Here is an 18,044-nt window from a genome sequence, read left to right as displayed (position 1 = left end):
TCTTTACTTTTTACAGAAATAAAAGCAAGACAAAAATTGTCTATCAAGAGATTAAATGTTATGTATTACGAAACTGCCCAAGGTACCAGGGAGAAGATACATCTATATGCAAAACCAACATCCAAAAAAATTAAAGTAGGTATCATAGGTAACCTCATAGTTGGAATAATCTTTACGAACGAAATCCTGTATCCATTTCGCGATGGAGCAAATAACAGGATTGCAATGTCAATGAATGGCAGAAGTATAATTATAGAAAAGGATCCAAAGAATTTTAAAAAACCATACTCGTATTTTTCGAAATTTGTGCCAACAAATATTCGCGATGCAGTGAACCCAGTCTCGTTTGCAGCCAAAAAAGGTATCTGCCATTAGCGCCCACAAGTATTTAAATATGAATGATTAAACTGATTAGAGCATGAGATAAGAGTAATTAAACCCCTAACAGTCATATATCTAACTTATCAATTTTCTTTTCTTCTTACAGAAGGAAAATCAATTAAAATACCACCGAAATACATGCAATTAAATGTTATTTATTACGAAACTCGTGGAGGTTACACAAGCAAAATATATACTGAAACAAAATCCAAATATTTTAAAGTAGGAATCATAGGTGACTACATAGTTGGAGTAATTTTTTCGGATGAATGCCTGTACCCATTGCATAATAAAAAATCAGCAAGGATAAAAATAAGAATGGATGGCGTACCTGAAATAATAGAAAGGGATCCACAAAATCCTATAAGACCATTTTCGTTTTTTACCAAGTTTGTGCTAAAATCGGAATTCTATATTCATACCGTATAGGTTTCAATCAATCATTCACCCGTAGTAGGAGTAAAAGTCTATAGACCGTAGCATCCCTGAGGATATTTAATAAAATTTACTTAATAATTTATTAACCATTTTGTTGAAGAAATAAAATTATTTATACTTAATATAATATTGTGGTGTGAAATTATAATCTGAGCACAAATAAAATAATGTAAGTTTTTTAAAGTTCAATTATATAAATAGAGTGAATAAAATTTCAATTGATTGCACTTTATACCGTATATGTACCCCAATAAGTTTAATATTAATATACAAACAATGAAAGAAAATCTGCTTCATTGTTTAAGTCATAGTTAGTGACGAAATGAAATCTAATGATTGTAGAATAGAAAGCAATATAATTCAAAGAAGACTTTTAGAGGAAAATTATTTTCAAGAGTACCCACAAGAAGAATTTCACAAACACTTTCTTCTCAATTAAACGATCAAATTAATTTCTTTGTGCGTATCTAATATGCCTATTATATAAAATAAAATTACTATCTTTCTGGATGTAAATTTAAAAAAAACAGTCTATTTGATTTTCGCTTTTAATTTTACAAATAGCAATAGAACTCACGATCCTCAAAAAAATCAACTGCAGAGAGATATGTTCATTTAAATCTTTTTTTTCTGATTTAGGGGGTCTCAAAACATCGAAAATTTACAACTGGATAGATCGAAATTTTCATTAAACTTTTGATCAGGAATAATAAGAATGGAAAAATTCGAGTAATTTAAAAATTCGCTTCATTTCTTTATCTAAAAATCATTTGCATATGCGGGCTTTCCGACTTTGACGAGGACAACGTCAACTCGTCTTCGGACACTCTGCGGCTTCATCCTCACACCCTACCGTCCACCTGCAGAGCATCGCTCTTTCGCTGGTTTCGTTACCTCGGAGAATTGGAGAGTGGATCATTCCACAAATCTTTCTTAGAAGCAGTGTCACCATCTCCAGTGGTCTTTCAGGTGGCCGGATTTCAAATTCCAGAAAAATTGGTAGATCTTTTTAATATTGCAATCGTGAAAAGTAGTAGTAGTGGTGGTAGTACAAGTGGAAGTACTAGTATTGGTGGTTTTTAGTTCAATAATTGTTAAACTACCACGAAAGAATTCAATTCCATAAATATTGCAAAAAAGATATTGAACTACAAGCATACTGAGGTATCAGAGACGTCTGAAAGGGGTTTCAAAAATAGTAATGAAGTAGACCTTGATTTATGACTTCACTCACGTAACTTTAATTATTTCGGAGTTATAGAGCAATGTTGTTGTTTTCCTAAACAATGTCTTTCTTCTGAATGAGGTTACGTAATTTTGAGGTTGTAGGGTAATAGGGTTACTAGGATAAGGAGAGGAGGGTGAAAATGGCGCAGGGTAAATAATTTTTGCGGTTTCAGTGGTTTATTGGGTGTTTCTGAAGTTATGTCAAAATCCTGACGTGTAGAGGTTAAACGGGTTGCATATTCGATTTCAGGGAGAAAATCACATATTTATTTGGTATAGTCACATCTTCAGGTCAAAAAATTCAACAAATGAAAATTTCTTTTTTTTTTTAAGTAGTTACATTTTCGAACACAACGATGAATTTTTAATTAAAATAATTTCACTTTAACTTGAATCTTAACTAGAATAATTCAATTTTCAACCAAAAAGGTAAATTTTTAACGAAGAGGATTGACTACTTCCAAAAAGACGAACTTTCAAATAAGTAGATAGTTTTTAACACAAATCTTCATGGGTAAATTCGTAGTTTACAAAATGAATGTCCATTAAAATAAATACATTTTAATAAAAATGATGATATATTCAATTGGTATATTTAAGTTTTTAGTTCAAAAAAATTAACCTATATCAAACCAAAAAATCAACAAAATAGTTAAATACAGTATACAAATCTACCACGGGACGTGATATTATTAACGTTGAATAAAGAATTTTTTTTAAAATCCCCGGTTTAATCAAATAACTGTTTGAAAATATTGTCACACATATTCCTAAAATTCGACAAATAACATGGCTCATTTTTACAGCTTTGTTTTGCGACCTTAACTAAAAGAATACAATTGATCTAAAACGCTGGAACCTTGAAATAACAGCCCTTGACATACTTCTTTCCTAGAATTTTCGCCTGCAGCATTCATAAATGCCGAAAGAGGGGCGCTGTGTGCTCAACTGAGTTGCGCAGTCCGTAGCTACAAGCTGGTGCTGCGAGCACTCACGCGCATATTCCGCTTGATATCATATAAATTCCTACTAGAAATTGTTCATACGGCACTGACTGTTGTTTACATTCGGAGATCTAGGATATACCGTCAAGAATGTAGGTCATGCTCGAGAACGGTGGTATATCAAGGTTTCAGTGTACAAATACTATGGACCAGAAAATAAACCCTTACCCGTTAAATTTTTCTTACAAATGTGTGAAATCATTTAGAATGATGATTGAGATAGGGGCTATATATAGAGATACATTTTCTAGAATATTCATTAATTTCTCTATATGTATTGAGAAAAAATGAAGATTACTATTTATATTGTGCTCTTCAGTTTGTTAGTTTTTCTCAGTTTTTTTGGTAAGTACAATAAATCTATAATTTCAAGTGCATTTTCAATATTCCGCTTAATTTATTTCTTCCTTTTTTGAAATTGTTCAAATAATGTGTAAAATAGTTTATAAACTCGAGGAAAGTAACAAAAGTGTTAAATATAATAAATATTAAAAGAGAAATCTACATGCTATTAAGAAAGAAAATGTAATTTTAAATTATTTATTTAATGTTCGTCATCGGAATTAGTGAAAATTAGGTAATTGTTTGCTTTGATAACTTTCCCCTATCTTAGAGAAAATTGTTTAGAACCTTTTAACAAATCTTCTTTTCATTTCAAAAGTAAAATTAAGGGTTTCGGTTCAAAATCTCATAATTGACTCTCTGTACTGGGCTCTTATCCACTTCTTATTCTTTCAATGCCTGATAAGAGTAGGTTATAAACTTGTCATATGACACTACGTTCCTGAAAAGTTACTTTATTTGTAACTTTTAGGTTAATTTTATTATTATTTTAAAAGGAACTTGTAACGTAACTTAGTAACAATTTTTGCAGTAACTTGAAACTTTAATTTTAGTTGCTTGGAGGTTACTTTGTTCTTTTATATCTCCTTATATATTTTATATGGGAATATATATATATATTTTTTTTTGTTTCCAAGCTGATCTCTTTGGGTAACATATCTAATTTTTTCATGTTCGAAAACGTAACAATTTCAGCAGAAAATTAATCTTGTTTAGTTGATGATTCAGCTGTTTTATTGAAAAATCGTCCATTTTTCCGTTCAGAATTCATTTAGTATGGATAAAAATTTATCTAATTTGTTAAAAAAATCCACTATTATGGTATAAAGTTGAACGATTTGGTTAAAAAGTAACTTTTTTATTGAAAATTCATATTTTCAGTTTGAAAATGTAACTGTATGTAGCAAATTTACCTTTTTGTCATGAAAACCGAACAATTTAGTGACACCTTTTAGTTTATTGGTTAAAAATTCGGTTTTTTTATTTCAATATTTGGCTCTTTTGGTAAGAAGAGGTAGAGGAGGATTTTTCAGATATTTCACTATTATATTTTTCGTTAAGAATTCATCTATTTTGGCTGAAAATGTAATTATTTTGTGAAAAATTAAACTATTTTGGTAAACAAAAATTTGATTTTTTGGTAAAAAAAAGTTAAAGTTTGATTGAAAGTTGAACCATTCGGTTTAAATTTGTACTGCTTTGTTAACAATTCACTGGTTTGGTTAAAGATTTATAATTTTAGTTAAAATTTTTTTTTAGAAAATTGAACTATTTTTAAAAAAATTTGTTCTTTTCAAAAATTTGTTAGCACTTTGCTTTTTCCCTTTCGACCAGAAATTATATTTTTAAAATTTATAATCTTTTCTTAATAAAGAACCATATACCTTCCTTCTTCTTGGAATGGAAGCTTATAATGTGTCCCTTAAGGGTTTACATTTTTCTTGTACCTTCTTCTCTATTTTTTTACACGCCCTAACACACTTACTTGGTGGTGGGAGGGGGACATACAGTTTAAGGTTGGTTCTGAACCATCAAGAGCTACAGCTTTAAGTACTTAGAAAACCTTTGTCTCTAGAGGTATCGGTCCCATAACTCTTCGCAGTGAACAACTTCCTTGGTAGGTTAGTGTTAACCGCATGGGCCACCCCCCTCTTCCAGAGTGCGAGGCGGGAATCGAACCTGCAAGCCGACGGAGTGGGTCCAAATACTGTGACACCGTGATACCTTGATTTTAAAAAGCTACGAAATTTTCCCAACCTCGTCCATTTTCTCCCTATTTAGTAACTATATATCTCGAGAGTAAGTTTTTATTTTGTATTTAAACTAATTAATGCACATTTATCGTAATCCTCAACCGAACCTTTTTTATAGAATTCTATTATGCTCTTCTGCAAATTTTTGATTTTCTATTTATCTGGTTCTATACTGCAACCCTTCAAATATTGATCAGGAAAAACCAAAAGTTTTGTATTTTACCCAAAACACAAAAAGAAATGTTTGAATAAAAATCTGGAAATATCATGTTGTTAAATAATTGTATACACGTTATGTTTAAGCTACTTATACTAAAATATTTTAAAGTGCGAAAAATTAGCCATCTGGCTTTGTTCTTAAATATTATAATATTCTAAAGTGATTCTCTCTTAAATATTAAAATTACCTAACAGTTCTTCAAATTTAATTTTAAAAAAATAATTTAGACCTGTTATCATATAAAATCAATAAATCATTTGATGAAATTCTGGAATTTATTTTTGAAAAAAAGAAAACAGTGATGAAAACTATTCTTTTGTCATTATGTTTAAAAATTTAATTAATTCCGTTAAAATACTCAAATGATGAACAAAATCATTGATGGTCAAAATAAAAAAGTTTGTTGGTCTTCTACCACTTATATTTGACATTCGGATTAGGAAATAGATTTCCCAGTAGGTTCTTAAAAAATATTGATCCCTCTAGGGCATGTCGAGCGTATACTAAATCGACTCCTATGGTTTTAAAAAGTTTGCGAAAACACTGTAATTTAAAAATTCAAAATTTTTGGATTATAAAGGCAGCATTTGATCCCAAACGAATCCCAATAAAGTTTGATCCCTCTAAGGCGTGTGAAATCCACCCCAAATACAACACACCCCCCACCCCTCCTAATCTATGTCTGAAACTCGAGCTTAACCACCATAGTCATACGTTTTTGAGTTTGCTGAATCTGAATCCGGGATCAGATTGACACCATAAGGTCAGTTTCAAGGTCAAGTGAATGTAAAAATCAAGAAATCCATTGGATCGGAAAAAACATCTGTCCTTAGACGTTGTGAGGGTCGCTGGATCTGAATCCGGGTTCAGCGTGACACCATCCGAGGTCAGTTTGACCCAAGCAAGTCATGATCAAGGTCAAGTCAAGGTAAAAATTAGGAAAACCATAGGATCGGAGAAAACATTTACCCTCAGAAGATTTTGCGGGGCGCTAAAGCCGAATCCGGGATTAGTTTAACCCCCTTATATTAGGAACAAGATCAAGTGAAGGTCAAAATGAGAGAAAACAATTGAATTGGCGAGAAACACCACTTGCAGCCTTTTTCTGGTTGCTAAAACCGAGTCCGGGGTCATTTTTACACATTCAGTTTGGTATAAAGGTCATACTAAGGTCAAAATTGACAATTCATATAATTGGAGAAAACCTCTACTGTTAGACGTTTTTAAGGCCGCTGAATCCGTATCCGTGGTAGGTTGGACCCCAAAAACGCTTTAATGTAGTTGTTTACGCCGATTCAATGTTTTTTTCTCATTTTGACCTTCACTTGACCCTGAATCTGATGGATAAAAACTGACCTTGAATTTGGATTCATCGACCTCAAGAACGTCTGAGATCCAATCCAATGGATTTCTTCATTTTGACCTTCACTTGACTTTGATGCTGACTAGATGGGGTAAAACTGACCCAAAATTCGTACTCAGCAACCCGGATAACATATGAAAAAAGTTTGATCCCTCTAGTGCATGTGGAATAACCTAAATCAGCACCTGAGTTAAAAAATTGTACAAAAAGTTTTTAATTCAAAAAGTCCAAATTTTTTAATTGATAATGACGGAATTTCATGCCAGAAATTTAAAAAAAATGATTTCTTTCCTATCCTAAATTCACACTTATGATTAAAAAATTATGTACAACACATTGATTTATGAACTCGAAATGTTTTTAGTTTTGGTGGCATAATTTCTATCCGAAAGAACAGCAAAAAAGTTTTACTCCTTTGGCGCCTGTAAAATTTACCGTGAATCAACCTCTTTAAGTTTTAAAAATTCCATTAAGTATTCGAATAAAGTATGTTCCTTGTATCAAACGTGAAACCTATCCCAAAAACCCCCTAAAATTAAGATAGTTCTATAAAAAGACACTAATTTATAAAGTCAAAATGTTTTTGATGATTGTCGCATATTTTCATGCCGAAATTATCCGAAAAAAGTTGCATCTCTCCAGCGCATGTGAAATCTATCCAAAATTGACCTCTGAAGTAAAAAAAATTATGTAAAAAGACACTAATTTGAAAAGTGGATATGTTTTCATTGATATTGGCAGAATATCATGTGAAAAATTTATAAGAGCAGCATAAATTATAAAAAATAGTAACAAGAAAGGCTCATACATCTATCCCATGTGAAACACATCCTAACCCAAATCCTAAAAAATTTAAGTTAAAATATTTACTAATTACTAAGTTAAAATATCTAATTCTATAGATTAGTGCGTCCTGCTGTATAAGGTCAAATAAAATGAACGTATAAAAAATTCGAAGTTTTTAACCTTTAGGAAACAACTCGGAAACTTGATTTTTCTTTTAAATAATATGAAATTATTGTCACCGTGAAATGTCATATCCGTCTTTTATGCAAAAAAATGGTGTCTGCCCGTAGGGCTGTCAAGTATTTAATTTTAAATGATTAAAATGATTCGAGCATGACTAGGACCGTTATTAAAATCCTAACATTTATATAAACAACTTTTGAATTTTCTTTTCTTCTAACAGAGATAAAAGCAAATCACACACCGTCTATTAAGGAATTAAACGTTATGTATTACGAAACTTTTTATGGCAAGATGGAAAAGATACATGTATCTGCTAAAGCAAAATCCCAAAAGATTAGAGTTGGAATTATAGGTGAATACATAGTTGGAATAATCTTTACGAATAAATTCCTGTATCCATTTCTTGATTTACAAGGAAACAGGATTAAAATAACAATGGAAGGTAAAACTATAATAATAGAACGGGACCCGAACAACAATACCAGACCATTCTCGTTTTTTTTAACTTTTGAGTCAACAAATATTCGTGATGCAAAGATTCCAGTCAAGGTGGTGGCAAAAAAAGGTATCTGCCGTTAGCGTCCTTAAGTATTCAAATATTAATGATTAAAATTATTAGAACAAGATTAGAACAGTGATTGATACCCTTACTGTTATATATGTAACTTATCCATTTATTTTTCTTCTTACAGGAGAAAAAGCAATTAAAGAACCATCGAATCTTATCGATTTAAAGGTTATTTATTACGAAACTCCTAGAGGTTTCACAGAGAAAATATATACTGAAACAAAATCCAAATATATTAAAGTAGGAATCGTAGGTGACTACATAGTTGGAGTAATCTTTTCGAATGGATTCCTGCACCCATTGCTTGATAAAGATTCACAAAGGATTAAAATAACAATGAGTGGCGTACCTGAAATAATAGAACGGGATCCGCATAATCCTTTAAGACCATTCTCGTTTTTTACTAAGTTTGTACTAAAATCGGAATACGATATTCATACCGTATAGATTCCAATCAACCAGGCTCATAGCAGTCCATTTTATAACCAAACCAAATTAGGTATATTTAAAATATTATTGTGGTGTGAAATTATAATCTGTGTTCTGGCGAAATATAAAATAATGTAAGTTCTTTAAAGTACAATTATGCAAACAGAATAAATAAAATTTCAATTGTTTCCATTGTGTATCTTATATGTACCCCAATAAGATTAATATTAATTCACAAACTATTTAAGAAAATGTAGGTAAAAGTTTAATTTTAATTTTTGCTTTCTCACAATAGAAGGTTTGTTTAATAACGTAAATTTTTTAATTTATTTTTTTGGACTGATTTAGATCAGCCAATTAAACCCGTTTTCAAGTTTTCGAGGAGCGCAAACATCAGAGACTATTTATCTTGTGAAAAACTGAAAAATATCGTTTTCTCACAAAGTCGTACCATCGGCATTTTTGAGGAGCACAAAATCAGAAACTCAATTAACACTGAAAAAATTCGAAGCCCAAAAATCAGAGACTCTAAGCGTTAAAAATGAACCCCTTGATACCACGCAGACATAACTTTCTCAAAAACTAATCTTTTTTAGAATTTTATAGAGCCAAAAGAGTATCTGATTTTACAGCTCCTAAAAAAAAACCCGAATTTTGGCCTCTTACTCTTACAGTCAAAAAGTAACTCCTTGGTACCACACATATATGACTTTGTCAAAAAATATTATTTTTGAGAATTTTACAGTCTCAATAAAGTCTGATTCGCAAGCTCCTAAAAAAAGACCAACCTCGCCTTTTGGATTCCAACACTTAATGTTAAAAAAAATCGTTGATAGCAGATAAATGACTGTCGAAAAATAATATTTTGAGAATTGTACAGTGCCCATCAACGTTTGGAGCTTAAAATTTGTGAAAATAATAAAATTTAGAAAATTTTAGATTTCATTGATTGATTCTTTAATTTTAAGCATTTAAAATTATAATGTAGATTTATATTTTTGGAATTAAATCTTAGGGGAGCGGCGGGTAATGTGGCGCGGCGGTTAATGTGCCGCACCCTCATTTACAGAAATTGATTGATTTATAGCAAGAGGTATTTACTGTACTGTATTTTTTATGTGTACTGTTTTGTATAGTTTAAAAAATTGCTCAATAAAGCTAATCACTCAATCCTTATTATAAAAAGTTATTTCTTAGTGTTATGTGTGTATTTTTAATGTGACCAAAAGTTGTGAAAAAGTACAGTAGCATTTTTCCGGATTAAAAAAACATAATATATAACGTTCAAGTTCTACACAATTTATAAGTGATTATTTGAATCCATCAGTTACTCAAAATTAATTTCATTGAACTCACTAAAAAACTTTTACTTCCCTTCCCGAAATTGCACTAAGAGCGCGCCACATTAGCCAACCAGGAAGGATAACTTGGCGCAGGTACACTTTCTGTGATACTTGATAATTAACTACTTTAATAGACGTAAATTCAATAATAATTATACGCATAGGGTAGACAAGATATTGATTTACGTACTCTATATTATTTTACTACAGTTTTCACATATTTAACTTTTAACGGAGCTTTTTATAACATGTGCGCCACATTACCCGCCGCTTCCATAATCTTTAAACTCTATAATTAATAAAAATTTAAATGTTCCCGTTCATTTGCATTTAATTTAAGGTGATTGTGCCTACAATTGTAATAATACTCGTTAATTATGTGCAGTAATTATATATAAAATAGTTTTTCTCATTTCAAATCAATCGACAGTTTACATCATTTTTGTTATCGAAAGTTTCGAACTAATCCTTTTATAAATCGTATGTTCCTGAGTTCGACGGTTACGAAGAAAGTGGTGCAGTGCATCCTACACGGAGAAAACCCGAAGGCCTGTTTGTCCATATAAATGTGTGGACAGGCCACATTGGAGGGTTAACTATAGAGCAGCTCTTGAATATGGCTAAAACGACTGTCTCTAGAAGATTAAAACAAGAGGTCCAAGCTGGCTGAAGCGAGCATCGTGAAGGGTCGATTTGGACATCTCAGATGTTCGATCTGATTGTCTCAAAAATCCGACTCGATCGTATCGGATGGTCGATTTGATTTTTTCAGACAGTCAAGGTGGTCATTTCGGATGATTAATTCGATCATTGCAGAGGGCCAACTTGATTATCCCGAAGTGTTAATATAAATATTTGAGGAAGGAAAATTTGATTATCGCAGATGATCGATTCTAAAACCTGAGATGGTCAAAAAGTCTATTTATGATAGTCCAATAAGTATTTTTAAATTATAAAAAGAAACCATTGATTCTCTAAATCTGAAACCTCCTTCCACATTCTAAAAGAGTACATTCATACTCACTCTTCCAGAAGATCGTGAAAAACACGAAGTGAGCAGTCAGAGCCTTAATTTAATTGATTTATTATGGGTCACAAACATTTAAAGCACTCGTTCAACAGTGATCTATAAAGTAATACTAAACGCCAGCTGATTTTCTGCTTTGTGATCCGTCTCAAAATGTACTCTTTCGAAAAAAGTAAATAATCATTTAGCATAACAATCATTAAATATTTTTTAATTTAAATAAAAGTGAAGTCTTTAAGGTAGAAAGTCAAATTTTTTTGTAGAACAGCGGATTTTTAAATTAGAAAAGATAAATCTTTAAAAAAAGGTAATTTTCAATAAAAAATTATCAATTTTAAACAATATTTTCAAACGAAATTAATAAATATTTGTAATGGAAAAAGAACAAAACTTTCACAAAAAAGTTTAATTTTCTATCATATATTTGACTTTTCAACCAAACTGCTGAATTTCAAAGACAAAAATATGAATTTCTGAATAAAACAGTAGAATTCTAAACAAAAAATACAAAAGCTTAACAAAAAAGTTAATTTTTAATCAAATAGTTACATTTTAAATTAAAAAAATAATTCTTTACTTTAAAAAAGGAAAATTCGAAAAAAAAGGTTCAATTTTCAACCGAAAATATAAATTTTCTATTAAAATTATAAATCCTCTATATAAAAAATAAAACGAATTTATAAATAGTTCGACCTTAAACCAAGAAGTATAAAAAATAATTATTTTATAAAAAATGTAATAGTTGATATTTCAAAAGACAGATATTTCAGGTTTAAATAAAGATACAAAGAGATATAAATGTAACATATGTAAAATATTAATACTACTATAACTTATTTAAAATGCATACTCACAGAATAAGATCGTTTAATTAAATCCTGAACAGATGCAGGCACACTACACAGGAATAATATGGGGTGAAAAACGTAGAGACTTTTTTCTTGACGGATAGCACCACTGCATGGTGCTCAGTAGGACCATTTCGCTGGCCCCACCACCCATGCAAATTTAACTTTTTTCTGGACAAATATTTCGTGCAGAATTTGTTGAAATTTGTACAACCAACTTCAACCCCTAAAAATTACACCTTGTGAGAAAACAACCATGCCGGAGCCAGCAAAACGTTTCGCTGGCCCCGACATTATCCAATATCAACTTTATATGGGTGCATTAGTTTCGTCTTAATTTGTTCAAATTTGTGCAACCAACTTCAACCCCTAGAAACTACCCCTGTTGAGCAAACGTCACATTAGATCCAGCGCAACATACCGCTAGTGACGACATTATCCAAAATCAAATCTATATGGGTGCATTATTTTCGTCTTAATTTGTTTAAGTTTGTGCAATCAATTTCAACCCCGAAAAACTCCCCCTGTGAGAAAACCACCATGGCGGGGCCAGCAAAACGTTTCGCTGACCCCGACATTATCCAAAATCAACTATATATGGGAGCATTATTTTCGTCTTAATTTGTTCAAATTTGTGCAGCGAACTTCAACCCCTAGAAACTACCCCCTGTTAAGAAAACGTCATAAAAGATCTAGAAATAAGTTTCCCTGGATCTTATATAACGTTTGCTCAAAAGAGGGTAGTTTCTAAGGGTTGAAGTTCGTTGCACAAATTGGAACAAATTAAGACGAAACTAATGCACACATATAAAGTTGATTTTGGATAAAGTTGTCACTAGCGGTATGTTGCGCTGGATCTGATATGACGTTTGCTTGAGAGGGGGTTGTTTCTAGGGGTTGAAGTTCATTGCACAAATTTGAACAAATTAAGACGAAACTAATGCAACCATATAAAACTGATTTTGGATAATGTCGGGCCAGCGAAACGTTTCTCCTGCCCCGCTATGGTGTTTTCCGCACAGGGGGTAGTTTTCAGGGGTTGAGAAAGGTTGCACAAATTGGAACAAATTAAGACGAAACTAATACACCCATATAAATTTGATTTTGGATAATGTCGGGGCCAGCGAAACGTTTCGCTAGCCCCGCTATGGTGGTTTTCTCACCGGGGTAGTTTTTACGCGTTGAAGTTGGTTGTAAAAATTTGAACAAATTTAGACGAAACTAATGCACCCATATAAAGTTGATTTTGGATAATGTCGGCGCCAGCGAAACGTTTCGCTGGCCCCGCCATGGTGGTTTTCTCACAGGGGGTTCGTTTTTAGGGCTTTAAGTTGATTGCACAAATTTGAACAAATTAAAACGAAAATAATGCACTCATATAAAGTTGATTTTGGATAATGTCAGCGCCAGCGAAACGTTTCGCTGGCCCCGCTATAGTGTTTTTCTCATAAGGGGCAGTTTTTAGCGGTTGAATTTGGTTGTACAAATTTTAACAAATTAAGACGAAAATAATGCTCCCATATAAAGTTGATTTTGTATAAAGTCGGGGCCAGCGAAACGTTTCTCTGGTCCGCCATAGTGTTTACCGCACAGTGGGTAGTTTTTAGGGATTGAATTTGGTTGCACAAATTTGAACAAATTAAAACGAAAATAATTCACCCATATATAGTTGATTTCGGATAATGTCGGGGTCAGCGAAAAGTTTCGCTGGCCCCGCCAGTGATTTTCTGAGAAATAAGGTACTTCCAGTGATGCACAAATTCTAATTTTGGTTGTACAAATTTAAACAAATTCTGCACCAAATATTTGGATAAAAAAAGTTAAATTTGCTTGAGTGGTGGGGCTAGCGAAATGATCCTGTGGTCAGTGACCTTTAACTTTTCAAGCGCATGATTGCGGCACAAAAATCAAGCCATAAAATGAGTGTATCTTTAACTATGTCGAAAAATTTTAGAACGTCTGTTTAACCATGTAGAAGAACTGTCTCTCTCTCTAAATTTTTACCCTCTAACTTTGACCATCCATTTTTCTCCGTTTACTATTTGAAATTATTTATTTTACTGTTTCAAAAAGTCATTTTAATTTACTAAACCAAAAAATAGTACAATTAACAAAATTCACGACGAAAAGCTGCGCTTCAATTTAAAATAGTTAGAGTTATGTACTTGTTTAGAGGGTTCTTCTAACGATCCATTTTTTCCGTGTTGATATCGTATTTATTCCTACTGGTCATGGTTTATACGGCACTGACTGCTTACATTTAGAGATTCATGATTTACTGACAAGAATATAGGCCATTTTCCAGACCAGCGGTATATCAAAGTTCCAGTGTACAAATATTATGCACGAGAAAAATAACCTTCACTGATCCGATTTGTGTGACAAATGCGTAAACTCATTCAAAATTACGAGTTAGATAGCAGCTACGTAGAACCACATCTTTTTTTAAATATTCATAAACTGCGCTACAAGTATACAGAGAAAATGAAGATTACTATTTATATTGTGCTCTTAAGTATGTCCGTTTTCCTGAATTTTTTTCGTAAGTACCTTAATAATTTCAACATTTCAACATTTATAATTTCAAGTGCATTTTGAATATTATGTTGAATTTATTTCTTGCTTTTTGAAATATTTTAAATAATGTCTAAAATTTTTAGTAAAAATTAGGTAATTGTTTATAATTCTTACTTTTTTGAATTTCAGAGTAAATGATGGAAAACCTTTTTGAAAAATCTTCTTTCTCTTCCAGAAGTAAAATGAAGGGGAATAGTCCAGAGATAAAAAACCCCAGATTTTTGCCCGAAATGGTCTTTTTGTATAAAAAATCTAAAAAATGAAATACGTGATGTGTTTAACTGATATATTTGAAAATAATATAGCAATAAAAATGTCTGCAATTATCGATTTCATATGGAATCGGGCATTCTGACCTTGGTGATGTCACGGAAATGTTTAGGCCTGAAATATATTTTTCCTGGTGCAAAATATAAGACATGTATTTTTTGTTTTTGTTAAAGCATTGTTTTCCTAAACTTGGGGCTACATGAATATTCAGGTGAATTGTATAAAAATTCACTATTTTTTAAAAATATTGTATCTTGAGAGTCAATTGACATAATTTAATTTTCTTTGCAGAAGCTTTTGGAAGAACTAAACTCTTTTAAAATCTACAAAGAAAATTTAAAAATGTAGAAAATTACCAAAATGGCGTACATTTTTCGAAAATACTGTAAAGTCAATTTTCTCGAAAAGGCCACCTTCGATTTTATTTTTTTTTATTCATTGTAATATGATGAATATATTCTGTGAGTTTCGTCCTCGCTAAACTATTCCCTTTTTTAGGAAAACTTTTTTTTGGTACTTTTTCTTATTTATTTCAATCCTTACATTATTAGTTAAGCGTGTCGTTGTTTTCTCTAAATTCTACATTCCACGTATGGGCTTTTTAAATGCCAGTTAATCCCTGGAACTTTTTCCCACTCTTTTTTCTTTCCTTATCGAACAATGACAACTTTCTCTGGTGAAAGGAGTATTAGATTAATGGCGCTAGTATACTTCTTCACTTCTCGGACAAAGAATTTGGCATTATCTATGGATTCTAAATGTGACTTCTTCAAGTTATGATAAGTTCCAAAGTTTTTTTACCAATCCGCGAATGCCATCACGGGGTCCTTTCCCATGGCCAGTTGCTGAAAATATGCACTTCTTCTTGCAAATTGATTTACTCAATGCGTGATACTGATAGTGATTTTTAAAGTGAGCTGCAGCTCCATCTGTTATTATTGTAAATTCTTCCAATTTTTCAGGATGCTCCTGAAAGAATTTGAGTTTCTGGACTTCGATAGCAAACAGCAGTAAATATCGATATCTGATCATTTTTCCAGTGATTATTTTGAATTGCATCTTTTAAGATTAACCTACAATTCTAAGCAAGTCAGACTGCATTGTTAAATGATTTAAATTACTTTTAACGCGATCTTTCTTCTATTTGATTTATTCTCTGTAAACATTTTTGTTTCACTTTTGTTTCAAATCGCAGAAACAATATCATCTGAACCAGTTTCCTCTATAAGTCAGACAACACATCCCTTTAGGCAAAAGCTCATCCCGAATATCTTTGATATTCGCCCTTTATCTTTTCTGGTTTCTTTAATGTAATAAGTAAAGGCTCAACATTTGCGCAACAAATGGAGACATTCCTCTTCTAAAGGGTCAATTTAAACCCATTATGTTCGCAGAGAGTCAAATTTTGTTTTTTTAATTCTTATGTTCGGATTTATTTCTCGAAACAGGTCAAATATTTCACTAACACTTCGCGTTAAATATCTTTTAACTCTTTTAATTGCTTCATCATTCTCCTTAACTGAAATTACGTCCTTCTTATTTGGACTTACAATACACTACAATCTACGTGTTAAATATAATAATATTCTAATGCTAATTGCAGCTCTACATCACTCACAGGATATCCATAGTAGGTGTTAGGAGTGTAATATATTCCTTTTTCAATCAAAAATTTCCTGGATTGATCTATCATATATTTTGTTACTTCAGAACACGTTAAAAGTAAATATTGCTTTGTATATTCTCTTTGCAACAGCGTCAGCAAAAGGATCTTTTCTTGTACATTTGTTCAGATTTTCAAAGCTTTTTGAAAACTGGATACCTATTCGTCGCGTGGAAAGCATTTTTCTTTAAGCAACGATAAATTATAAACTTTTGAAAGCTTACTGGTCTTCGATTTCGTGAGTGAATCTATCAGCTGTTTTCTTTGTTTCCAAAAATAATTTTCTCGGGATCTTTCTTTGATACTTGATGGATTTCGGCAAGGCAAAACATCAAATTTCCTGTCTGATATTTAATTATTTATGTCCCTAATCTGAAAAATCGGTTGAAATTCTTCGTTTTCATACCTGAACTGTTCGTTTTCACATACATTTACGTCGTTCAACATTGATTATTCCTCATCGGAAATTGCCTGATTTGAACACATCGAAACTTACCCATAATTCTTTTTGGGAAAGAAGGTCGTAATAATGAAAGAGCCAACTCATTAAGCTGTAAAAATGGTTCACTAGAATTGCTGTATATCACTTTCTTGTAAATAGTTTCGAAGTCAGGACTTTTTTTTCTCACTCGAATAAATCGATTTTAAAGCATTGGTTATTTTATATTAACGAATAAAGTGCAACTGAAAAACTAAATCGAACACTAATTATTCAACATGATTTTTTTTTACTTCAGATATTGCCAAAGATGAAATAACATTAATAGTATATACTATCTTTCCGGACCTTAGTATGTTCTGGTAGTGAATTCAATTTTCTGTTATATTAACAATATTTGTAATTAACTTCAGAGTTGTGCACTATACTAAACAAAACACAGTTAATTGACCAGAAATAATTTTTTCTACAAGAAGTAATATTTTTCGCGAGTACGAGACTCACAGAATATCTTCATCATATTACAATATTTTCCAAAAATGTACGTCATTTCAGTAATTTTCGACTTTTTTAATTTTTCTTGTGGATTTTAAAAGCGTTTAAATTGTCCAAAAAGCTCCTGCAAAGGAAAATTAAATGATGTCAATTAGTTCCTAAGATACAACCTTAAAAAGAAGAAAAAAAGAAAACAGTCGTGAATTTTTACATAAATGACCTGAATATTCATGCAGCCCTACGACCATAAAAAAAATTTGATCAAAAAGAAAAAATACTTGTCTCATATTTTGCCTTGGATAACAATATATTTCAGGCACAAAAATTGCGTGGCATCACCAGGGTCAGTCTCCCATTATCTTTTTTGTATGGCTAACCTATGACTTTTTGCAAACCTTTGTCTGGCCAAATTCCTCTTCCTAAAAGGTTTCCAATAGAGAAGAATAATGAAATAATTCTTTTTCGAAGAAAAATCCCTTAAATAAAACTATTTGCCACTTTTTCAGCACCAAAGTACCAATAAAATTACAACCTAAAATCTTATATAATTATATTATTCAAAAACCAGCTTTTATACGGTGCTCCTTCATTTTATTTGTTGCTTTGCGATCAGAAATAATAGCAATTGTAAATCATTTCTCCTAATGCTCCTTGAAGTAATTTCCTGCATAATTATTATAACAAAAA

Source organism: Belonocnema kinseyi, chromosome 9 (genome assembly GCF_010883055.1).
Source record: "Belonocnema kinseyi isolate 2016_QV_RU_SX_M_011 chromosome 9, B_treatae_v1, whole genome shotgun sequence".
NCBI classification, from domain to species: domain Eukaryota; kingdom Metazoa; phylum Arthropoda; class Insecta; order Hymenoptera; family Cynipidae; genus Belonocnema; species Belonocnema kinseyi.
This window is presented reverse-complemented; position numbering follows the sequence as displayed.